This window comes from Coregonus clupeaformis, chromosome 34 (assembly GCF_020615455.1).
Source record: "Coregonus clupeaformis isolate EN_2021a chromosome 34, ASM2061545v1, whole genome shotgun sequence".
Taxonomy (NCBI): Eukaryota; Metazoa; Chordata; class Actinopteri; order Salmoniformes; family Salmonidae; genus Coregonus; species Coregonus clupeaformis.
Genome location: NC_059225.1, coordinates 18090488 through 18112538, shown reverse-complemented (window position 1 = coordinate 18112538; position 22051 = coordinate 18090488). Strand labels below are relative to the sequence as shown.

At 45.3% G+C, this 22051-nt stretch overlaps 1 pseudogene; it reads left to right on the top strand.

The window, feature by feature from the left end:
• The first annotated feature begins 754 nt into the window (after positions 1-754).
• Positions 755-19595, top strand: LOC121549457 (annotated as a pseudogene).
• The last annotated feature ends 2456 nt before the right edge of the window (positions 19596-22051 follow it).

Sequence of the window (22051 nt, the reverse complement as noted above, 5' to 3'; positions counted from 1 at the left end):
GGAAATGATGGTGCTGTTAATGGGATTGGAGAGGATGGGAGTGGTAGTAAGCTTTTGCTGGGTTCCAGCCCATGCGGGTGTGGAGGGTAATGAGAAGGCTGATGTGGTGGCTAAGAGTGCGGTAAGGAGAGAGGGGGGTAGTTATTCAGGTGCCGCTGGGCCGCAGGGAAGTCAAGTCCTTGAACCGGGCAAAAGGGCTTGATCTTTCGCAAAGGGAGTGGGATGCTAGTAGTAAGGGGAGGCAATGTTACCACGTGCACCGGTCAGTTAAGGAAGAGGTGGGGAGTATGGGATGTAGGAGAGACGTTTGAATGCCATGTTGTGGATGATAGGGACACATGAAACAGGTCTGTGTGATGACTGTTTAGCGGAGGAAACAGTGGAGCATGTGTTGATATTTTGTGAACTGTATGACCTAGATAGGGAGAGATTGTGTGAAAAGATTAGAGAGGCTGGACGGGGTTAGGGTTGGGATTTGGGTGGTGTAGTTGGGGAGGGAAGTGGTGTCTAGGGCTCTATTTCACTTTCTTAGAGGAACAGGACTAATGAAGATGATTCAATGTAGGTAGGCTGTGAGTGACCTCACACTCCAGTACAGTAGGTGGCGGTGTATGCACCTTAAAAGTTGGATGCGATCCGCCAACCCAATCTCGAAGAAGAAGAAGAATTTGTGAATAGGAAGTACTTTTTTAGTGTTGACGAGATGCTGATGTGACTAGGACATAACATGGCTACCAGATCAGCTGTTGAAAAGATGAACAACTTGCTTGACTCCACCTTCTATAAACTTAGATTGGGTGCTGAATCCTTGTCTATAATCCAAAGAACAAAAGATCCCAGATCAGCTCTCCCAGAGGAGGATCTCTCCTGTCCTATTTGCCATGATATCTTCAAGGATCCTGTTGTCCTGTTGTGTAGCCACAGCGTCTGTAAAGCCTGTCTGCAGGAACACTGGAAACAGAGGCGACATCGGGAATGTCCAGTGTGCAGGAAGAGAAGCAATTCGAAAGGCAATCGTCCCTGTAACCTGGTCTTAAAGAACCTATGTGAGTCTTTCTTATTGGAGAGGAGTCAGAGAGATTCAGGGGTGTTTGAGGAGCTCTGCAGTCTACACAGGGAGAAACTCAAGCTCTTCTGTCTGGAGGACAAACAGCCCATCTGTGTGGTGTGCCAGGCCTCCAGAAAACATAAAAACCACAACCGCTGCCCCATGGCACTAAGTTAAAGACCCTGGGACTAAACACCTCCCTCTGCAATTGGATCCTGGACTTCCTGACGGGCCGCCCCCAGGTGGTAAGGGTAGGTAACAACACATCCGCCACGCTGATCCTCAACACGGGGGCCCTTCAGGGGTGCATGCTCAGTCCCCTCCTGTACTCCCTGTTCACTCATGACTGCATGGCCAGGCACTACTCCAACACCATCATAAAGTTTGCTGATGACACAACAGTGGTAGGCCTGATCACCGACAACGACGAGACAGCCTATAGGGAGGAGGTCAGAGACCTGGCCGTGTGGTGCCAGGAAAACAACCTCTCCCTCAACGTGATCAAGACAAAGGAGATGATTGTGGACTACAGGAAAAAGAAGAGGACCGAGCACGCCCCCATTCTCATCAACAGGGCTGTAGTGGAGCAGGTTGAGAGCTTCAAGTTTCTTGGTGTCCACATCACCAACAAACTAACATGGTCCAAGCACACCAAGACAGTCGTGAAGAGGACACGACAAAACCTATTCCCCCTAAGGAGACTGAAAAGATTTGACATGGGTCCTCAGATTCTCATAAGGTTCTACAGCTGCACCATCGAGAGCATCCTGACTGGTTGCATCACTGCCTGGTATGGCAACTGCTCAGCCTCCGACCGCAAGGCACTACAGAGGGTAGTGCGTACGGCCCAGTACATCACTGGGGCCAAGCTTCCTGCCATCCAGGACCTCTATACCAGGCGGTGTCAGAGGAAGGACCTAAAAATTGTCAAAGTCTCCAGCCATCCTAGTCATAGACTGTTCTCTTTGCTACCGCACGGCAAGCGGTACCGGAGTGTCAAGTCTAGGTCCAAGAGGCTTCTAAACAGCTTCTACCCCCAAGCCATAAGACTCCTGAACATCTAATCAAATGGCTACCCAGACTATTTGCATGGCCCCCCCCCTTTTACGCTGCAGCTACTCTGTTTATTATCTATGCATAGTCACTTTAATAACTCTACCTACATGTACATATTACCTCAATTACCTCGACTAACTGGTGCCCCCGCACATTGACTCGGTACCCGTATGTAGCCTCGCTATTGTTATTTTTACTGTTGCTCTTTAATTATGTGTTACTTTTATTTGGTATTATTTTATATTGTATTTATTTTTTAGGTATTCTTTCTTAAAACTGCATTGTTGGTTAAGGGCTTGTAAGTAAGCATTTCACTGTAAAGTCTACACCTGTTGTATTCAGCGCATGTGACAAATAAAATTGGATTTGATTTGATGGATGAAACTGCACATTATCAAAAGGTACAGTAGCATAACGATCTGCATTTAATATACAAAAACATGTCAGATACAGTATAGTATCAATTTGTTGTTCTATCTGTGTGTGTGACACCAGTGTGTTTTTCAGAGTAAAAACTAGGTGGGTAAACTAACGCTCCCTTAGCTCTCGAAAACCCTTATTTTCCGTAGGGTTTTCAGCCATTACAATTGCCCACATTTGGCTCCATGTAAACTACAATTCCAACGCTGTGTTTTAACTTACCTTTTAGAAACGTCAATAATCATTGCTTTCAAAACGGTTTTCATGTCAGCGAGAAATAATCTTTCAAATAAAAAATATACACTTACTGTAGCAGCTTTGCACAGATCCATACAATGTGTGTGCCTCTACTTGACGAACTACAGTCAGCTTACACACAGGTGTTCGAAGCAAGCTAGATAGCTAATTAGCACAGGTGACGGCTATGTCTTCCGTCTGTCTTCCTTAAACAAGCGCTGTAACATCGAGATATGTCAGTGTGGAAACACTAACCGTAACCCTATAAAGGTGTGTAGTTATTAACCTTTTTTTTTTTACTATTATTTTTCGCTGATATGAAAGATACGTTCCTTATGTTTCCAAAACAATACCGCAAGCGATGCGTGTTGATGTTTAGAGGCTCTTAACAAAACTCCCAGGTCAGAAGATAATTTCATCAATAGGCGCTAAAGTAGTTAGCGTCTAAGAATGGGGTAACGCTCCCTATACTTTCAATGCATTTTTCTGCAAAAGGTGGTTAAACTGTTAGGCAAAAAAACGTTGTTTATTTGCGTTTACCCCTCAGAGCGGTGTACCGCTGATATTTTTCAAGTACTTTTCATAGTGAAGAATAATTTCCTCATTCCTGTAAAACAGATATATCTTATCTAACCACACACACACGTGACACACCTACTGTACACTCACATACCTGACTTAAACCCAGAGGAGAGCAGTCCATTCACCTTTCTTCCATGTAGATAAACTCTGTAATGAAAAAAGGAACATTTCTCTTCAATAAAACATTCTCTCATTCCAGGAGGAACTACAGACTTTCCTGAAGCCCTTACAGGAGAAACTGGAGGTCTTTAATAAAGTTAAACAAACCTGTGACAAAAAAGTCAAGCACATTAAGGTGAGGATGACTAGTAATAAGAGAACAGAGAATTGTAGGTATTCGACTCACAGTATTTTGTGGGTAAACATCATAACATTTAGTCTCCAGAACCAGACCCAGCACACAGAGATAATGATTAAAAAAGCTTACCAGAAGCTCCACCAGTTTCTACGAGAGGAAAAGGAGGTGAGGATAGCTGTTCTGAGGGAGGAAGAAAAGCAGAAGAGCCGTATGATAAATTAGAAGATTGAGGGAATGAGCAGAGAGATATCATCACTGTCAGACACAATCAGAGCCGTAGAGGAGGAGATGAAAGCTGAAGACATCTCATTCCTGCAGGCCAATCAATCAATCAATCAATCAAATGTATTTATAAAGCCCTTTTCACATCAGCAGATGTCACAAAGTGCTATGCAGAAACCCAGCCTAAAACCCCAAACAGCAAGCAATGCAGATGTAGAAGCATGGTGGCTAGGAAAGACTCCCTGAAAGGCAGGAACCTAGGAAGAAACCTAGAGAGGAACTAGGCTCTGAGGGGTGGCCAGTCCTCTTCTGGCTGTGTCGGGTGGAGATTATAAGAGTACATGGCCATTAAGGCCAGATTGTTCTTCAAGATGTTCAAACATTCATAGATGACCAGCAGGGTCAAATAATAATCACAGTGGTTGTAGAGGGTGCAACAGGTCAGTACCTCAGGAGACATGTCAGTTGGCTATTCATAGCCGAGCATTCAGAGGTCGAGACAGCAGGTGCGGTAGAGAGCGAGAGAGAGAGAAAGAGTCGAAAACAGCAGGTCCGGGACAAGGTAGCATGTCCGGTGAAACAGGTCAGGGTTCCATAGCCGCAGGAAGAACAGTTGAAACTGGAGCAGCAGCACGACCAGGTGGAATGGGGGCAGCCAGGAGACATCAGGCCAGGTAGTCCTGAGGCATGATCCTAGGGCTCAGGTCCTTCGGGAGGGGAGGGAGAGAATCAGAGGGAGCATACTTAAATTCACATAGGACACCAAATAAGACTGGAGAATTACACCAGATATAACACACTGACCCTAGCCCCCCAATACATAGACTATTGCAGCATAGACACTGGAGGCTGAGACAGGGGTGGGTCGGGGGACACTGTGGCCCCGTCCGACGATACCCCAGGACAGGGCCAACCAGGCACCCACTTTGCCAAAGCACAGCCCCCACACCACTAGAGGGATATCAACAGACCACCAATTTACTTCCCATGAGGCAAGGCTGAGTATAGCCCATGAAGATCTCCTCCACCGCACGAGCCAGAGGGAGCGCAAAACCGGACAGGAAGATCACGTCTGTGACTCAACCCACTCAAGTCCTAGGGACGGCATGGAAGAGCACTAGTAAGCCAGTGACTCAGCCCCCTTAATAGGGTCAGAGGCAGAGAATCCCAGTGGAGAGAGGGGAGCCGGCCAGGCAGAGACAGCAAGGGTGGTTCGTTGCTCCAGTGCCTTGCCGTTCACCTTCGCACCCCTGGGCCAGACCACACGCAATCATAGTACCTACTGAAGAGATGAGTCTTCAGTAAAGACTTAAAGGTTGAGACAGAGTCTGCGTCTCTCACATGGATAGGCAGACCTCTGTAGCTCAGCTGGTAGAGCACGGCGCTTGTAACGCCAGGGTAGTGGGTTCGATCTCCGGGACCACCCATATACAAAAATTTATGCACGCATGACTGTAAGTCGCTTTGGATAAAAGCGTCTGCTAAATGGCATATTATTATTATTAGACCATTCCATAAAATTGGAGCTCTATAGTAGAAAGCCCTGCCTCCAGCTGTTTGCTTAGAAATTGTAGGGACAATAAGGAGACCTGCGTCTTGTGACTGTAGCGTATGTGTAGGCATGTACGGCAGGACCAAATCGGAGAGATAGGTAGGAGCAACACCATGTAATGCTTAGTAGGTTAGCAGTAAAACCTTGAACTCAGCCCTAGCCTTAACAGGAAGCCAGCACTGGGGGAATGTGATCACATTTTTTGGTTCTAGTCAAGATTCTAGCAGCTGTGTTTAGCACTAACTGAAGTTTATTTGGTGCTTTATCCAGGTAGCCAGAGAGTAGAGCATTGCAGTAGTCTAATCTAGAAGTGACAAAAGCATGGATTCGCTTTCCTGCATAATTTTTGGACAAAATGTTTTTGACTTTTGCAATGTTACAAAGATGGAAAAAAGCTCCCCTTTAAATATACATTTGTCAAAAGAGAGATCAGGATCCAGAGTAATGCAGAGGTCCTTCACAGTTTTATTTGAGACGACTGTACAACCATCAAGATTAATTGTCAGATCCAACAGCAGATCTCTTTGTTTCTTGGGACCTAGAACTAGAATCTCTGTTTTGTCAGAGTTTAAAAGTAAAACATTTGCCGCCATCCACTTCCTTATGTCTGAAACACAGGCTTCCAGGGTAGGCAATGTTGGGGCTTCACAATGTTTCATCAAAATGTACAGCTGTGTGTCGTCCGCATAGCAGTGAAAGTTGACATTGTGTTTCCGAATGACATCACCAAGAGGTAGAATATATAGTGAAAACTAAAATAGTGGTCCTAAAACGGAACCTTGAGGAACGCCGAAACGTACAATTGATTTGTCAGAGGACAAACCATCCACAGAGACAAACTGATATCTTTCCGACAGATAAGATCTAAACCAGGCAAGAACTTGTCCGTGTAGACCAATTTGGGTTTCTAATCTCTCCAAAAGAATGTGGTGATCGATGGTGTCAAAAGCCGCACTAAGGTCTAGGGGCACGAGGACAGATGCAGAGCCTTGGTCTGACACCATTAAAAGGTAATTTACCACCTTCACGAGTGCAGTCTCAGTGCTATGATGGGGTCTAAAACCAGACTGAAGCATTTCGTATACATTATTTGTCTTCAGGAAGGCAGTGAGTTGCTGCGCAACAGCTTTTTCTAAAATATTTGAGAGGAATGGGAGTTTTGATATAGGCCGATCGTTTTTTACATTTTCCGGGTCAAGGTGTGGCTTTTTCAAGAGGCTTTATTACTGCCACTTTTAGTGAGTTTGGTACACATCCAGTGGATAGGGAGCCATTTATTATGTTCAACATAGGAGGGCCAAGCACAGGAAGTAACTCTTTCAGTCGTTTAGTTGGAATAGGGTCCAGTATGCAGCTTGAGGGTTTATAGGCCATGACTATTTTCATGAATGTGTCGAGAGATACAGGATGAAAAAACTTGTGTCTCCATTGATCCTAGGTCCTGGCAGTTCTGTGCAGACTCAGGACAACTGAGCTTTGGAGAAATATGCAGGTTCAAAGAGGAGTCCGTAATTTGCTTTCTAATGATCATTATCTTTTGATCGAAGAAGTTCATGAATTGATCACTGCTGTAGTGAAAGCCATCCTCTCTTGTTGAATGCTGCTTTTTAGTTCGCTTTGCAACAGTATCAAACATAAATGTTGGATTGTTCTTATTCTCCTCAATTAGGTTGGAAAAATAGAATGATCGAGCAGCAGTGAGGGCTCTTCGAAATTGCACGGTACTGTCTTTTCAAGCTAGTCGGAAGATTTCCAGTTTGGTAGAGCGCCATTTCCGTTCCAATTTTCTGGAAGCTTGCTTCAGGGCTCGGGTATTTTCTGTATACTAGGGAGCAAATGTATTGTGACAAATGTTTTTTGTTTTTAGGGGTGTGACTGCGTCTAGGGCATTACGCAAGGTTACATTTAGATCCTCAGTTAGGTGGTTAACCGATTTTTGTACTCCGACGTCCTTGGGTAGGTGGAGGGAGTCTGGAAGGGCATTTAGGAATCTTTGGGTTGTCCGAGAATTTATAGCACAGCTTTTGATGATCCTTGGTTGGGGTCTGAGCAGATTATTTGTTGCGATTTCAAACGTAATAAGATGGTGGTCCGATAGTCCAGGATTATGAGGAAATTTAGATCCACAATATTTATTCCACGGGACAAAACTAGATCCAGGGTATGTCCGTGGCAATGATCCGGAGACATGTTGGACAAAACCCACTGAGTCAATGATGGCTCCGAAAGCCTTTTGGAGTGGGTCTGTGGACTTTTCCATGTGAATATTAAAGTCACCAAAAATTAGAATATTATTTGCCGTGACTACGAGGTCCGATAGGAATTCAGAGAACTCAGTGAGGAACGCTGTATATGGCCCAGGAGGCCTGTAAACCATAGCTATAGAAAGGGATTGAGTAGGCTGCATAGATTTCATGACTAGAAGCTCAAAAGTCGAAAATTATCTACAGATTCTATCATTAGGGAGGGGCAGAAAACAGTTTTCAACCATCGATTGAGTTGTGAGACTGCTGTAGAACTCATCACTCCCCCTAACTGGGAGGGGGCCAGAGACAATTACTCGATGCCGACACATTTCTAGCTAATTTACACGCTGAAGCGATGTTTCTCTTGGTGACCTCTGACTGTTTCATCCTAACATTGTTGGTGCCAACGTGGATAACAATATCCCTATACTCTCTACACTCGCCAGTTTTAGCCTTAGCCAGCACCATCTTCAGATTAGCCTTAACAGCCCTGCCCCCTGGTAAACAGTGTATGATCGATGGATGATTATTTTGAAGTCTAATATTGTGGGTAATGGAGTCGCCAATGACTAGGGTTTTCAATTTGTCAGAGCTAATGGAGGGAGGTTTCGGCGGCTCAGACCCCACAATGGGTGGAGGAGAGACCTGAGAAGGCTCGGCCTCTGACTCCGACTCATTGCTTAATGGGGAGAACCGGTTGAAAGTTTCTGTCGGCTGAATGAGCGACACCGGTTGAGCATGCCGACAGCATTTCTTTCCAGAAGCCTTGAGAAAATTGTCCGGCTCCGGGGACTGTTCGGGGCGATTTATACTACTATCTGTACTTACTGGTGGCAGGCACAGACGCTGTTTCATCCTTTCCTACACTTAAATTGCCCTTGCCTAACGATTGTATCTGAAGCTGTGCTTGCAACTCGGCTATCCTCACCATAAGGCGATAGTTCTCCTGTATATTATGAGTACAGCGACTGCAATTGGATGGCATAGTGTTAATGTTACTACTTAACTTTTTGGGCTGGTGGAGGTCCTGTAGAAACATGTCCAGATAAAGCGTCCAAGGTGAAAAAGTTGAATGAAAAAAGTAGAGCGAGGAAAACACGAAGACGTTGGTAAATGAGTTAAAAGTAAAAAAACAAAAAAACATTTGGCAGATAGCCAAGTAGCAACAAACAGCACGGAGACAAGTTTGGAAGTTGAGGGCGGAGGTAGACTGATTTTCCTCTTGTCAGGGCTGTGCTCTCAAAATGTAAAATGTTGGGGTATGTTTATCGGTTGACTGATTTAATATTGATTGATTGATTGACTCAATCTGTTCTTTTGTTCTGTAGAACTGCAAGCCCACAGTGGAAAGGTAAGTGATCGGCCTTCTTTCTTTTTCTTCTCTGTGGTCCTGAACCCAACCCTACAGCAACAGCAGCACTCAATGTTTTTTCAGAACCTAGTGCACACTACCGCCGGATCTACAGCTGGTCTCAGAATTGCTGATAGATGTGGCCAAACACCTGGACAACCTGCAGTTCAGAGTCTGGGAGAAGATGCAGGGGATTGTGAAATACAGTAAATAAATATGAATTTATGAGACTAAAATGCATTTATCTGCCTGACCATCAACTGTGCAGTACAATTAACCAGTATCAATAGCAGTTGTACACAACTATTATTAACTTGACTTGTTCTTCTTGGCATCCAGAAAACAGCACCAACTAGAAATCACCCACAGTTCTAATCTACACTGAACAAAAATATAAACGCAACGTGCAACAATTTCAAAGATTTTACTGAGTTACAGTTCATATAAGGAAATCAGTTAATTTAAATACATGCATTAGGCCCTAATCTATAGATTTCACATGACTGGGAATACAGATATGCATCGGTTGGTCACAGATACTGTACCATTAAAAAACAAAAAGTAGGGGCGTGGATCATAAAACCAGTCAGTATCTGGTGTGACCATTTGCCTCATGCAGCGTGGCACATCTCCTTCGCATAGAGTTGATCAGGCTGTTGATTGTGGCCTGTGGAATGTTGTCCCCCTCCTCTTCTATGGCTGTGCGAAGTTGCTGGATATTGTCGGGAACTGGAACACGTTGTCGTACACGTAGATCCAGAGCATCCCAAACATGGGCTCCCGAGTGGCGCAGCGGTCTAAGGCACTGCATCTCAGTGCTTGAAGCGTCACTACAGACCCCCTGGTTCGATTCCAGGCTGTATCACAACCGGCCGTGATTGGCCGTGATTGGGAGTCCGCACAATTGGCCCAGCGTCGTCCGGGTTTGGCCGGTGTAGGCCGTCATTGTAAATAAAAATGTGTTCTTAACTGACTTGCCTAGGTAAATAAAGGTAAAATAAAAAAATAAAAAATGCTCAATGGGTGACATGTCTGGTGAGTATGCAGGCCATGGAAGAACAGGGAAATGTTCAGCTTCCATCAATTGTGTACAGATCCTTGTGACATGGGGCTGTGCATTATCGTGCTAAAACATGAGGTGATTGCGGCGGATGAATGGCACGACAATGGGCCTCAGGATCTCGTCACAGTATCTCTGTGCATTCAAATTGCCATCGATAAAATGCAATTACAGTGGGGGAAAAAAGTATTTAGTCAGCCACCAATTGTGCAAGTTCTCCCACTTAAAAAGATGAGAGAGGCCTGTAATTTTCATCATAGGTACACGTCAACTATGACAGACAAATTGAGAAAAGAAAATCCAGAAAATCACATTGTAGGATTTTTAATGAATTTATTTGCAAATTATGGTGGAAAATAAGTATTTGGTCACCTACAAACAAGCAAGATTTCTGTCTCTCACAGACCTGTAACTTCTTCTTTAAGAGGCTCCTCTGTCCTCCACTCGTTACCTGTATTAATGGCACCTGTTGGAACTTGTTATCAGTATAAAATACACCTGTCCACAACCTCAAACAGTCACACTCCAAACTCCACTATGGCCAAGACCAAAGAGCTGTCAAAGGACACCAGAAACAAAATTGTAGACCTGCACCAGGCTGGGAAGACTGAATCTGCAATAGGTAAGCAGCTTGGTTTGAAGAAATCAACTGTGGGAGAAATTATTAGGAAATGAAAGACATACAAGACCACTGATAATCTCCCTCGATCTGGGGCTCCACGCAAGATCTCACCCCGTGGGGTCAAAATGATCACAAGAACGGTGAGCAAAAATCCCAGAACTGTCACGATCGTCTACGAGAGAGGACCAATGCGCAGCGTTGAAGGTGAACATAATATATATTTATTAAATGATCACACGATCAAAACAATAACCAACGATGCGTGACGTCTTAAGGTTACAACACGAACAAACCTTAACGGAACAAGAAACCACAACACAAAGTGAAAAGACAGATAGTTAAATATGGCTCCCAATCAGAGACAACCAGCTGACACTCGTTGCCTCTGATTGGGAGTCACTCAGGCCCACATAGATATACAAACATAGACTTACATACCCTGGCTCAACATAACATAGTCCCCAGAGCCAGGGCGTGACAAGAACCACACGGGGGGACCTAGTGAATGACCTGCAGAGAGCTGGGACAAAAGTAACAAAGCCTACCATCAGTAACACACTACGCCGCCAGGGACTCAAATCCTGCAGTGCCAGACGTGTCCCCCTGCTTAAGCCAGTACATGTCCAGGCCCATCTGAAGTTTGCTAGAGTGCATTTGGATGATCCAGAAGAGGATTGGGAGAATGTCATATGGTCAGATGAAACCAAAATAGAACTTTTTGGTAAAAACTCAACTCGTCGTGTTTGGAGGACAAAGAATGCTGAGTTGCATCCAAAGAACACCATACCTACTGTGAAGCATGGGGGTGGAAACATCATGCTTTTGGGCTGTTTTTCTGCAAAGGGACCAGGACGACTGATCCGTGTAAAGGAAATAATGAATGGGGCCATGTATCGTGAGATTTTGAGTGAAAACCTCCTTCCATCAGCAAGGGCATTGAAGATGAAACGTGGCTGGGTCTTTCAGCATGACAATGATCCAAAACACACCGCCCGGGCAACGAAGGAGTGGCTTCGTAAGAAGCATTTCAAGGTCCTGGAGTGGCCTAGCCAGTCTCCAGATCTCAACCCCATAGAAAATCTTTGGAGGGAGTTGAAAGTCCGTGTTGCCCAGCGACATCCCCAAAACATCACTGCTCTAGAGGAGATCTGCATGGAGGAATGGGCCAAAATACCAGCAACAGTGTGTGAAAACCTTGTGAAGACTTACAGAAAACGTTTGACCTGTGTCATTGCCAACAAAGTGTCACGGTTTCGGCCGAGGCGGCTCCTTCTCCTTGTTCGGGCAGGCTTCGGCGGTCGTCGTCTCCGGAGTACTAGCTGCCACCGTTCGATGTTTCATGTTTGATTGGTTTTGTCTGTTTGTTACACCTGTTCATTGTTAAGTGTTCATTAGGCACCCTATTTAGTTATCTTGTGTTTGGTCAGGTGTTGTGTGTAATTGTTCGATGTCACGTGTAGATGTTGGTCCGCTGTTCTGTGCTCTCTGTATTTTCGTGTTGTTTGAGAGAGTCCTGCACGTTGTGCGCATTTACTTCGGACAGTCCAGTGTACGCTTGTTTCGCCTGTGGCCTGTTGCCGTGTTGGCTTATACTGTCGGACTTCACTAAAGACATCTGTTTTTTGAATCTCTGTGTCCTGCGTGTGATTCCACGTTCCCTCTACACTCAACCCTGACACAAAGGGTATATAACAAAGTATTGAGAAACTTTTGTTATTGACCAAATACTTATTTTCCACCATAATTTGCAAATAAATTCATTAAAAATCCTACAATGTGATTTTCTGGATTTTTTTCCTCATTTTGTCTGTCATAGTTGACGTGTACCTATGATGAAAATTACAGGCCTCTCTCATCTTTTTAAGTGGGAGAACTTGCACAATTGGTGGCTGAATAAATACTTTTTTTCCCCACTGTACGTTGGTTGTCTATAGCTTATGCCTGCCCATACCATAACCCCACCGCCACCATGGGGCACTCTGTTCACAACGTTGACATCAGCAAACCTCTCGCCCACACGACACCATACACACTGTCTGTCATCTGCCCAGTACAGTTGAAACCGGGATTCATCCATGAAGAGCACACTTCTCCAGCGTGCCAGTGGCCATCGAAGGTGAACATTTTCCCACAGAAGTCGGTTACGACGCCGAACTGCAGTCAGGTCAAGACCCTGGTAAAGACGACCAGGACGCAGATGAGCTTCCCCTGGTTTGAACATTTAATTATCTGACAACAGCTCTGGTGGACATTCCGGCAGTCAGCATGCCAATTGCACGCTCTCTCAAAACTTGAGACATCTGTGGAATTGTGTTGTGTGAAAAAAAACTGCACATTTTAAAGTGGCTGTTTATTGTCCCCAGCACAAGGTGCACCTGTGTAATGATCATGCTGTTTAATCATCTTGTTGAAATGCTCACTAACAGGGATGTAAACAAATTTGTGCACAACATTTGAGAGAAATAAAGTTTTTGTACGTATTAAACATTTCTAGGATCTTTTATTTCAGCTCATGAAGCATGGGTCCAACACTTGACATGTTGCGTTTTTGTTCAGTGTAGTAAATCTGCTCTCTTCACTCAGCTCCTGTCACTCTGGACCCAAACACTGCCCACCCAGATCTCTTGATGTCTGAGGATCTGACCAGTGAGAAACACAGCAATGAGACACTGCAGCTTCCTGATAACCCAGAGAGGTTTGTTGACTATATATGGATCTTGGGTTCTGAGGGCTTTAACTCAGGGACACACAGCTGGGACGTTGAGGTTTTGAACAATACATTCTGGTCGCTGGGTGTGATAGAAAGGTCTGTCCAGAGGAAGGCAGCAGTTAAGAGCACTTCGATCCTGGCACTTCAAACATAAATACGGTGCGTTTTCCCCACCAGAATCAACCAGTGTACTCCCAGTGGCAAAGAAACCCCAGACGATCAGAGTATAGCTGGACTGGGACAAAGGAGAGCTGTTATTCTCTGACCCTGATAAGAACACGTTTACACACTTTCAATGTGAAAGTCTTTCCATATTTTGGTAGTTACTGCAAGCTCTCCCCTCTGAGAATCTTACCAGGGAAGGTCTCTGTAAAAGGACAAAACGGTTAGTTAGTCTGGCTGTAGTGGGACAGGACTGGTGGTGATCCAGTGGCTTGTGAAAGTATTCACCCCCCTTGGCATTTTTCCTATTTGTTGCCTTACAACCTGGAATTAAAATGGATTTTTGGGGGGTTTGTATCATTTGATTTACACAACATGCCTACCACTTTGAAGATGCAAAATGTTTTTTCTTCAAGGCAAAACTGCTCCAGCTCCTTCAAGTTGGATGGGTTCCACTGGTGTACAGCAATCTTTAAGTCATACCACAGATTCTTAATTGGATTGAGGTCTAGGGCTTTGACTAGGCCATTCCAAGACATTTAAATGTTTCCCCTTAAACCACTCAAGTGTTGCTTTAGCAGTTTGCTTAGGGTCATTGTCCTGCTGGAAGGTGAACCTCCGTCCCAGTCTCAAATCTCTGGAAGACTGAAACAGGTTTCCCTCAAGAATTTCCCTGTATTTAGCGCCATCCATCATTCCTTCAATTCTGACCAGTTTCCCAGTCCCTGCCGATGGAAAAACATCCCCACAGCATGATGCTGCCACCACCATGGTGGTGTTCTCGGGGTGATGAGAGGTGTTGGGTTTGCGCCAGACATAGCGTTTTCCTTGATGGCCAAAATGCTCAATTTTAGTCTCATCTGACCATAGTACCTTCTTCCATATGTTTGGGGAGTCTCCCACATGGCTTTTGGCGAACACCAAACGTGTTTGCTTATTTTTTTCTTTAAGCAATGGCTTTTTTCTGGCCACTCTTCCGTAAAGCCCAGCTCTGTGAAGTGTACGGCTTAAAGTGGTCCTTTGGACAGATACTCCAATCTCCGCTGTGGCGCTTTGCAGCTCCTTCAGGGTTATCTTTGGTCTCTTTGATGCCTCTCTGATTTAATGCCCTCCTTGCCTGGTCTGTGAGTTTTGGTGGGCGGCCTTCTCTTAGCAGGTTTGTTGTTGTGCCATATTCTTTACATTTTTAAATAATGGTTTTAATGGTGCTCCATGGGATGTTCAGCTCAGTTTTGCGCTTTGCATAATGTCTCAGTCATCATCCTCTATGACAGAAGGCCAACCCTGCATAAGGAATCTTTTCACTTGGGCCATGATAGGATCCCGGTCTGTCCACTGTTTGATCTGTTTGGCATTCACAGGTGAGTTTGACAATCTCTCCATCAATGGTTTGTGGTCAGTGCATATGGTAAAATGATGACCGTAGAGGTACTGATGAAAGCGTTTCACAGCAAAGACTATGGCCAGACCTTCCTTTTCTAACTGTGAATAACCCTTCTCAGCACTCGTCAGCGTGCGTGATGCGAATCCAATGGGTTTCTCTGACTCGTCCTCCATATGATGAGAGAGTACTGCCCCGACGCCATAGGGCGAGGCGTCACATGACAGGATGATCTCTTTGTTTTGGTCAAAATAAACCAGCAGTTGTGCTGATTGTAGTAGTGCTTTCATTTCCTTGAAAGTTTTCTCTTGTACTGGCCCCCACTTCCATTTACAGTCTTTGTGTAGCAGCTGATGAAGTGGAGCCAACACTGTTGACAGCTCAGGGAGGAACTTACCATAATAGTTCACCATGCCCATGAACGACCTGAGCTCGGACACGTTCTTGGGGTTTGGAGCATCCTTGATTGCCCTGACTTTCTCCTCCACAGGACACAGACCCTGCACTGTGATCTTGTGACCTAGGTGTGTCACACTCTGTGCTTGGAATGTGCACTTGCTATGCTTCAGGCGCAGCCCTGCCTCAGATAATCTCTTTAAAACCTGGTCCAGATGGTGGAGGTGCTCCTCCTCTGTCTCCCCTGTAACCCGGATGTCGTCCAGGTACCCTGCAGCAGATTGTCCATTGTCCTCTGGAAAATGGCTGGACTTGGACACCACTCCGCGGCAGCGGGTAAGCGTCCAGTTTAGAGGCCCTGTTGATGGTGAATTTGTAGTCCACACATATATGCACCGTGATGTAACTTTTCAGAACAGGAACGATTGGAGCTGCCCAGCAGGAGAACTGAATGGGAGAAAATGATGTTTGTTTCCTGCAGCCACTCTAACTCATCATCCACTTTTTTGTTCATGACGTAAGGCTCTGTCCTGGGCTTCAAAAAGTGAGGCTCGACATGAGGATCCACAAACAGCTTAACTGCTGTGCCCTGTAGTGTGCCCAGTTCATCTTTGAAAATCTCTGGGTACTTTTGAATGACATCCTCAGTCACTTGTGTGTGTTTTATCTCACCCAAGTTCAGTTGTATTTTGGTGAGCCAGTCACGCCCTAGTAAACTAGGCCCATTCCCTTTCACCACCAGGAGCTGTGCTCTCGCTTCCTGGCTGTTGTATGCAATGTCCACCTCTAGAGCCCCCAGCAATGGTATGGTCTCCCCGGTGTACGTACACAGTCTGATCCCTGCCGGTGTGAGAGCCCCACATTTGTTTGTAGGTCTCCTCACTGATGACAGAGGCAAAGGCCCCCATGTCAACCTCCATCCTCATCTGCTTTCCATCTACCTTCACTGTAGAATAGATAGGCTCTGCTCACTCACATTAAACATGTTGTAGGAACAATGCTCTTCCTCCTCCTCTGTGCTCTCTAGGTGGTGTGCTGCTGACTATGGCTTTGTTGCTGTGAACTTGCCCTGCCCAGTCTGCCCACCCTCTGGCTTGCTCCTAGGACCCCTGCATTTTTTAGCTAAATGTCCCTTTTTGTTGCAATTGTGACAGACAGTATCCTTGAACATACAGTTGTTTGCATAATGTGTTCCCCCACATCTGAAACATTCCACTGTTTTTCCCCTTTTTCCTGCCGCCTCTTTTGTCACCTGTTGCACTGCACAACTTCCACTGTTGGCCTTTTAAATATGTTTTAGCATTACTAGCGGCCATCTCCATCCCTTGAGATAGTTTCAATGCTCTCTTGAAAGTCAGTGTGGCTTCCCCCAGCAAACGCCGCTGTATGCTGTCCTCATTAATGCCACAGACTAATCTGTCACGGAGCATGTCCTCTAACATAGCCCCAAATTCACAATGTTCAGAGAGTTCACGTAATTCAGCAACAAAGTTAGCAACAGACTGACCTGTTTTCCGAAAATGGCAGTTAAACTTGAACCTCTGGACAATCACTGAAGGCTTTGGATTGTGGTGAGTCTGAACGAGAGCAATTAGATCCACAAAAATAATTTATCCCGGTCTCCGTGGTGTAGCCAAATTCCTCATTAGCTTGTATGTTTTTAGCCCCACACACACTCAAGAGAATAGAGCGCTGTTTAGCCTCATCTGGTATTCCATTTGCCAAGAAAAAGTGTCCCAACCTTTCCACATATTCCGTCCTGTCCTCGTTCTCTTCCTCAAACTCAGTGATCATCCCAAACATTGCCATTGTAACGCCAACTTGTCCTTGATCCTCGTTAGCGATTTTTACTTGCTGCTGATTGTCACCGTCAGAGTTTCCCTCCAGCGGCGGCAGCTCTCCGTCGCTCATTAAGCTAGCTAGCTAACTGACTACATCCACTGTTTCTTAGCTAGCTAGCACATCACCCTGTACATGCTGATCAAGTGTTATCCTCGTCGCCAAAAATATGTAGTGACTTGACAAGGAATGCCCACACTATACAGCCATGTACAAACGGTACAAATGCAGAAAAACTATACAGCTCATTCAACATGTGGTAGAGTCGCATTTTACAGATCCGACTCTGGGTGATGACATCATCAAAGGGGAAAGGTCACGGCCAATGCCAATAATAACCATGCACACATGAATAGTAATCATACTATACTGCAGGTAAGCACAATCCATATTCAATGTAATTATTTATATAGTGTCCACCTTATAACAGTAATATACTGTACAATCCCATAAAACGTAAAGATCCACCCCTCATACACCAGGTCCATGACACTCACCTGCTCACGGTAATGAACAACCCTCTCAGCTCTCTTAGGTACCTGTTCTGTCGGACTAGGGACATAAAACAGGACTTCTACAAAAAGCATGTTCAAACTGAACCATTGAATATTCCACCTAAACTGTAACTTTCAGGCCCTGCTAACCAAACAAGGGTGAGTCTTGGAAGTGAACTGTTGCCTCCAGAAGCCATTCCAGAGAAAGGAATGTGACTGTGAGAGAAAATGGCTTCCAAATTGTTGTGCATATCTCCTGTCCATTGTGTCATGACATCTTCAAGGATCCAGTCCTACTATATTGTGTAGCCACAGCTTCTGTAAAGCCTGTCTGCAGAAACACTGGGGAGAGAAGGAAGAAAAGGAATGTCCTGTACGCAAGAGAAAATCTTCAATAGAGCTTTTCCTTAACCTGGCTCTAAAGGACATATGTGAGGGCTTCTTACAGGAGAGAGCTTCAACAGACTCCAAAAGTGCTATGCAGTCTGCACAGGGAGAAATTCAAGCTCTTCTGTCAGGAGGATAAACAGACAATCTGTGTGGAATACCAGACCTCAATAAAACATAAATACTGGATCAGACCCATAGATGAGGCTTCACAGGTTTACAAGGTATAGGAAAATATTGATTTATATTCAATAAAGATTATTTGTATTTACTATTCATAAAACAAGCAAAAACATGGATATAATTTTTTTTTTTTTAATTCCTGATGGTTTTCAGTCTGTAGGGCAACACAATGTTTAAATTGTGCAAGGGGGTGTATATTTTCTATAGACACTACAGCCGTTTACCAAGTTTCCCTGTCTGATGTCATACATGTTTGAGTTTATCCACGCCGATCACTTATAATTTTAATACAGTGTTGTGTTCTCTCTGTTAAGCTCCTGTGATTCTAGACCCCAACACTGCCCACCCAGTTCTCATCCTGTCTGAGGATCTGACCAGTGTCAGAGTCAGAGAGACACAGCAGCTTCCTGACAACCCAGAGAGATTTGATAGCTATAAATGGCTCCTGGGCTCTGAGGACTTCCACTCAGGCACACACAGCTGGGACATTGAGGTTGGGGACAGTTATGGTCACTGGGTGTGATACAGGAGGGTGTCCAAACGAAGGGAGTAGTTAAGAGTATGTACTGGTCATTGAAGCAGTTTGATGCAAAATACACAGCACAGTCGCCACCAGGACCGTCCATTGACCTGACTGTAGCACAGAAACCCCAGAGGATCAGTGTGCAGCTGGACTGGGACAAAGGAACGCTGTCCTTCTCTGACCCTGTTAACAACACACACATACACACATTCACACACACTTTCACTGAGAGAGTATTTCCATTAATTGGTGATTACGGCAAACACCAGCGTCTAAGCATCTTGGCAGAGGACGCCTTTGTAACAGTGGAACAGCCCTGCAATGCTAATTACACACTGCCAAATACAGCGGAGGTTAAACACTCCACAATGCTTAGGTCTTTTCATTTTTAATTAGTCAGCAATGTTCAATAAAAATAAAAAAATGGTCCTTGCACATCCATGTATTGATAGACCTGTTCTTTGAGTGATAGGTGACCAGTGGAGATCAGCCAGGATGGGGATAATGTGGGCAGACCTTTTTTTAGTTTTTGTCAGAATCCTTGTGGCACTGTTTTGGATGAGCTGTAATCTGTTGATTGAAAGTACAAGTAGGCCTACAACCACTGCGTATCGATAATAAATTCGAGAAAAATAATTAAAAATACAATGAAATTGTTTTTGTTGATTGTAGGGATGAATGTTTTGTATAAGCCTACAGATAATTGTTTTGTATAGGCATACAGATAATACTGCTTTTAGTTTTTCTGCACCTTACTTGAGGAATAATCTCCAAAATGGTCTAAAATGTGATGTTTTGGTGCCTCTAGGGCAATTCAGATGGCTGATTGGTGACCTTTTTACTGAAGATTGTGTTTGTTTTTTATGATTGTGTTATGTATCTCTCTGCTTTCATAGTGTATTGATGTGTATATTTTTGTAATTACAGGGCTCGAATGAAAAAGAGACCTTGTTCTCAGCATGATTCCCTGTCAAAATAAAGGTTAAATAAAATACTGTGGCTAAACAGCATTGAAACACAAGTTTCTACAATACAGAATGGGACATGGGAGTGTTAGCAGAGTCTGTCAAGAGGAAGGAAATAATTGAGAGTGGATATATACTATTGTCAGAGGAGGAGCTTACATTTACATTTACATTTTAGAGGGCTCCGGGCAGCCGAGCGGAAATGGAGGAAAACTAGACTCCCTGCGGACCTGTCATCTTTTCACTCCCTCCTCTCTACATTCTCTTCCTCTGTTTCCGCTGATAAAGCCACTTTCTACCACTCTAAATTTCAAGCCTCTGCCTCTAACCCTAGGAAGCTCTTTGCCACCTTCTCCTCCCTGCTGAATCCTCCTCCTCCTCCCCCCTCCCTCCTCCCTCTCTGTGGATGACTTCGTCAACCATTTTGAAAAGAAGGTTGATGACATCCGATCCTCATTTATTAAGTCAAATGACACCGCTGGTCCTGCTCACACTGCCCTACCCTATGCTTTGACTTCTTTCTCCCCTCTCTCTCCAGATGAAATCTTGTGACTTGTGACGGCCGGCCGCCCAACAACCTGCCCGCTTGACCCTATCCCCTCCTCTCTTCTCCAGACCATTTCCGGAGACCTTCTCCCTTACCTCACCTCGCTCATCAACTCATCCTTGACCACTGGCCATGTCCCTTCCGTCTTCAAGAGAGCGAGTTGCACCCCCTCCTCAAAAAAACCTACACTCAATCCCTCCGATGTCAACAACTACAGACCAGTATCCCTTCTTTATTTTCTCTCCAAAACTCTTGAGCGTGCCGTCTCTAGCCAACTCTCCTGCTATCTCTCTCAGAATGACCTTCTTGATCCAAACCAGTCAGGTTTCAAGACTGGTCATTCAACTGAGACTGCTCTTCTCTGTGTCACGCAGGCTCTCCGCACTGCTAAAGCTAACTCTCTCTCCTCTGCTCTTATCCTTCTAGACCTATCCGCTGCCTTTGATACTGTGAACCATCAGATCCTCCTCTCCACCCTCTCCGAGTTGGGCATCTCCGGCGCTGCTCACTCTTGGATTGCGTCCTACCTGACAGGTCGCTCCTACCAGGTGGCGTGGCGAGAATCTGTCTCCGCACCACGTGCTCTTACCACTGGTGTCCCCCAGAGCTCAGTTCTAGGCCCTCTCCAATTCTCTCTATACACCAAGTCACTTGGCTCTGTCATATCCTCACATGGTCTCTCCTATCATTGCTACGCAGACGACACACAATTAATTTTCTCCTTTCCCCCTTCTGATAACCAGGTGGCGAATCGCATCTCTGCATGTCTGGCAGACATATCAGTGTGGATGTCGGATCACCACCTCAAGCTGAACCTAGGCAAGACGGAGCTGCTCTTCCTCCCTGGGAAGGACTGCCCGCTCCATGATCTCGCCATCACGGTTGACAACTCCATTGTGTCCTCCTCCCAGAGTGCAAAGAGTCTTGGCGTGACCCTGGACAACACCCTATCGTTCTCTGCTAACATCAAAGCGGTGACCCGATCCTGCAGGGTCATGCTCTACAACATTCACAGAGTCGACCCTACCTTACACAGAAAGCGGCACAGGTCCTAATCCAGGCACTTGTCATCTCCCGTCTGGATTACTGCAACTCGCTGTTGGCTGGGCTCCCTGCCTGTGCCATTAAACCCTTACAACTTATCCAGAACGCCGCAGCCCGTCTGGTGTTCGACCTTCCCAAGTTCTCTCATGTCGCCCCGCTCCTCTGCACACTCCACTGGCTTCCAGTTGAGGCTCGCATCTACTACAAGACCATGATGCTTGCCTACGGAGCTGTGAGGGGAACGGCACCTCCTTACCTTCAGGCTCTGATCAGACCCTACACCCAAACGAGGGCACTACGTTCATCCACCTCTGGCCTGCTAGCTCCCCTACCTCTACAGAAGCACAGTTCCCGCTCAGCCCAGTCAAAGCTATTTGTTGCTCTGGCACCCCAATGGTGGAACAAGCTCCCCCACGACGCCAGGACAGCGGAGTCACTGACCACCTTCCGGAGACACTTGAAACCTTACCTCTTTAAGGAATACCTGGAATAGTATAAAGCAATACTTTTACCCCCCCTCCCCCACAAAAAAAATAAGAAAAAAATTGGTTGTCCCACTTGCTATCATAAGTTGAATGCACCAATTTGTAAGTTGCTCTGGATAAGAGCGTCTGCTAAATGATGTAAATGTAAAAAGTAAATGTCATTTAGCAGATGCTCTTATCCAGACAGGACGGGCTCGTTGTAATGGCTGGAATGGAATTATTGGAACGGAGTCAAACGTGG